The sequence below is a fragment of the Lampetra fluviatilis genome, chromosome 66 (genome assembly GCF_964198595.1).
Source record: "Lampetra fluviatilis chromosome 66, kcLamFluv1.1, whole genome shotgun sequence".
In the NCBI taxonomy this organism is placed as follows: domain Eukaryota; kingdom Metazoa; phylum Chordata; class Hyperoartia; order Petromyzontiformes; family Petromyzontidae; genus Lampetra; species Lampetra fluviatilis.
In genome coordinates, this window is record NC_136340.1 from 720,233 (window position 1) to 724,240 (window position 4,008).

A 4,008-nucleotide genomic window follows, 5' to 3' on the forward strand; every position below is an offset into this window, starting at 1 on the left:
CAAAAAAAACTCATATTCTCAGTAAATAATAGCTTGAAATGAAGAAGAATTCGTCTTTAAAAGTTCAGGCTTTTGAGTGCAGCAGGTGACTCAACGTTTGGTGAAATTAACGTGATAAAAGGGAACAGCAAGTCATTTTAAATTGTAATAAGTATAACCAGTAAAAACAAAGTTTTTCACTATAAATCCTTTATATGCGTGGCGGCTAGAGTTTTCTCGTCCTCTGCCTTGAGATGGCTGTCACCTATGGGTCAGATGATTGCATTGCACCATTAAGCAATTGGTAATTAAATATAATATTTTTGTCCTAAGAAGTGTAACATTTTTGAATTTTTTTTCACGAACATTAATTGTCACACACAACGAGTCTGTGTGGAAAATGTCAGCTCGATTGGATCACGGGAAGTGGGTTAAAAATGACCTAAAGATTTGCACGGTCCTAAGCAAGCAAGCGAACTTAATATAAAGGATTTAACAAGTAAACCCGTAAAAACTAAGTTTTTCACTATAAATCCTTTATATGCGTGGCGGCTAGAGTCCTCTCGTCCTCTGGCTTGAGATGGCTGCCACCTATGGGTCAGATGATTGTCTGCCACCATTAAGCAATTGGTAATTACATATTTAATTTGTTTTCCCTAAACAGTGTAAAATTTTGGAATTTTTTTTCACGAAAATTAATTGTCACACACAACGAGTCTGTGTGGAAAATATCAGCTCGATTGGATCACGGGAAGTGGGTTAAAAAACGAGCGAAAGATTTGCACGGTCCTAAGCAAGCAAGCGAACTTAATATAAAGGATTTAAAAATATATTCGCCTGTGGAGGACGCGGGGATCGATCCCGCGACCTTTGGCATGGGAAACGAGGGCGCTACCAACTGCGCTACTCCGCCACGGCCTGTGGAGGGGTTACGCTCTGGGCTCTTACACTGTGACGTTCAGCCAAAGCCATGAATGAGTTCTATTTGAATATATGTAAAATACATTTTTTTTGCCTAAAAAGTGTACGATTTTGGGAATTTTTTTCACGAACATTAATTGTCTCGCACAGCGAGTCTGTGTGGAAAATATCAGCTCGATTGGATCACGGGAAGTGGGTTAAAAAACTACCGAAAGATTTGCACGGTCGTAAGCAAGCACGCAAGCAAGCAAGCAAGCGAACATAATATAAAAGATTTAATAACAATGATAGCCAGTGGCCATTTTCTTTTTAAAAAGAGTTGCTCTCCCTGACGGGGAATTGAACTCCGGTCTCCCGCGTGACAGGCGGGGATACTAACCACTTTACTATCGAGGACTCACTCAGAATGCGACTGATTCTAGATTGACTGATATTATAACAAGTAGAAATGAACCCATATACTCGGCATATTACCGATTGAAATGAAGAGGGGTTTATCTTTAAAAGTTCAAGCTGGTTAGAGCAGCAGGTTACCTAACGATTAGAGAAAATCACGTGATTAAAGTCAAGAGCAAGTCCTTTTAAATTGTAATAACAATGAGAGCCAGTGACCATTTTTTAACAAAGAGTTGCACTCTCCGACGGGGAATTGAACCCTGGTCTCTCGCGTTACATGTGGGGAACCTAACGACTTTATCGAGGACACGGTCAGAGTGGGGCAGATTTGTGATTGACAGAAATTGTAACTAGGAATAATCTCTAATACTTAATAAATAATCGTTTGAAATGAAGAAGGAGTCATCTTTAAAAGTTCAGGCTTTTGAGTGCAGCAGGTGACTTAACGTTTGGTGAAATTAACGTTATAAAAGGGAACAGCAAGTGATTTTAAATTGTAATAACAATGAGAGCCAGTGGCCAAAACATTTTAAAAAGTGTAGCTCTCCCCGACGGGGAATTGAACCCCGGTCTCCCGCGTGACAGGCGGGGATACTAACCACTATACTATCGAGGACTCGCTCAGAATGCAACTTATTCTAGATTGACTGATATTATAACAAGTAGAAATGAACCCATATTCTCGGCATATTACTGATTGAAATGAAGAGGGGTTTATCTTTAAAAGTTCAAGCTGGTTAGAGCAGCAGGTTACCTAACGATTAGGGAAAATCACGTGATTAAAGTCATTAGCAAGTCCTTTTAAATTGTAATAACAATGAGAGCCAGTGGCCATTTTTTAAAAAAGAGTTGCTCTCCCCGACGGGGAATTGAACCCTGGTCTCCCGCGTTACATGTGGGGAACCTAACGACTTTACTATCGAGGACTCGGTCAGAGTGGGGCAGATTTGTGATTGACAGAAATTGTAACTAGGACTTAATAAATAATCGTTTGAAATGAAGAAGGAGTCATCTTTAAAAGTTCAGGCTTTTGAGTGCAGCAGGTGACTTAGCGTTTGGTGAAATTAACGTTATAAAAGGGAACAGCAAGTGATTTTAAATTGTAATAACAATGAGAGCCAGTGGCCAAAACATTTTAAAAAGTGTAGCTCTCCCCGACGGGGAATTGAACCCCGGTCTCCCGCGTGACAGGCGGGGATACTAACCACTATACTATCGAGGACTCGCTCGGAATTCGACTGATTCTAGATTGACTGATATTATAAAAAGTAGAAATGAACCCATATACTCGGCATATTACCGATTGAAATGAAGAGGGGTTTCTCTTCAAAAGTTCAAGCTGGTTAGAGCAGCAGGTTACCTAACGATTAGTGAAAATCACGTGATTAAAGTCAAGCGCAAGTACTTTTAAATTGTAATAACAATGAGAGCCAGTGACCATTTTTTTTGAAAGAGTTGCTCTCCCCGACGGGGAATTGAACCCTGGTCTCCCGCGTTACATTTGGGGAACCTAACGACTTTACTATCGAGGACTCGGTCAGAGTGGGGCAGATTTGTGATTGACAGAAATTATAACTAGAAATAATCTCTAATACTAAATAAATAATCGTTTGAAATGAAGAAGGATTCATCTTTAAAAGTTAAGGCTTTTGAGTGCACCAGGTGATTTAACGTTTGGTGAAATTAACGTTATAAAAGGGAACAGCAAGTTATTTTGAATTGTAATAACAATGAGATCCAGTGGCCAAAACATTTTAAAAAGTGTATCTCTCCCCGACGGGGAGTTGAACTCCGGTCTCCCGCGTGACAAGCGGGGATACTAACCACTATACTATCGAGGACTCGCTCGGAATTCGACTGATTCTAGATTGACTGATATTATAAAAAGTAGAAATGAACCCATATACTCGGCATATTACCGATTGAAATGAAGAGGGGTTTCTCTTCAAAAGTTCAAGCTGGTTAGAGCAGCAGGTTACCTAACGATTAGTGAAAATCACGTGATTAAAGTCAAGCTCAAGTACTTTTAAATTGTAATAACAATGAGAGCCAGTGACCATTTTTTTTGAAAGAGTTGCTCTCCCCGACGGGGAATTGAACCCTGGTCTCCCGCGTTACATTTGGGGAACCTAACGACTTTACTATCGAGGACTCGGTCAGAGTGGGGCAGATTTGTGATTGACAGAAATTATAACTAGAAATAATCTCTAATACTTAATAAATAATCGTTTGAAATGAAGAAGGATTCATCTTTAAAAGTTAAGGCTTTTGAGTGCACCAGGTGATTTAACGTTTGGTGAAATTAACGTTATAAAAGGGAACAGCAAGTGATTTTGAATTCTAATAACAATGAGATCCAGTGGCCAAAACATTTTAAAAAGTGTATCTCTCCCCGACGGGGAGTTGAACTCCGGTCTCCCGCGTGACAAGCGGGGATACTAACCACTATACTATCGAGGACTCTCTCAGAATTCGACTGATTCTAGATTGACTGATATTATAACAAGTAGAAATGAACCCATATACTCGGCATATTACCTATTGAAATGAAGAGGGGTTTATCTTTAAAAGTTCAAGCTGGTTAGGGCAGCAGGTTACCTAACGATTAGGGAAAATCACGTGATTAAAGTCAAGAGCAAGTCTTTTCAAATAGTAATAACAATAAGGAGAGCCAGAGGCCAAAACATTTTTTAAAAGAGTAGTTCTCCCCGA

General features: G+C 39.6%; 2 non-coding genes across 2 annotated transcripts; both read right to left on the reverse strand.

Moving 5' to 3' along the window:
- Positions 1 to 1,840: 1,840 nt before the first annotated feature.
- On the reverse strand, positions 1,841 to 1,912 carry TRNAD-GUC (transfer RNA aspartic acid (anticodon GUC)). The gene has a single exon. It is a non-coding gene; the product is annotated as a tRNA-Asp (tRNA).
- A 534-nt stretch (positions 1,913 to 2,446) lies between these two features.
- On the reverse strand, positions 2,447 to 2,518 carry TRNAD-GUC (transfer RNA aspartic acid (anticodon GUC)). Its single transcript has one exon. It is a non-coding gene; the product is annotated as a tRNA-Asp (tRNA).
- Between the last annotated feature and the right edge of the window lie 1,490 nt (positions 2,519 to 4,008).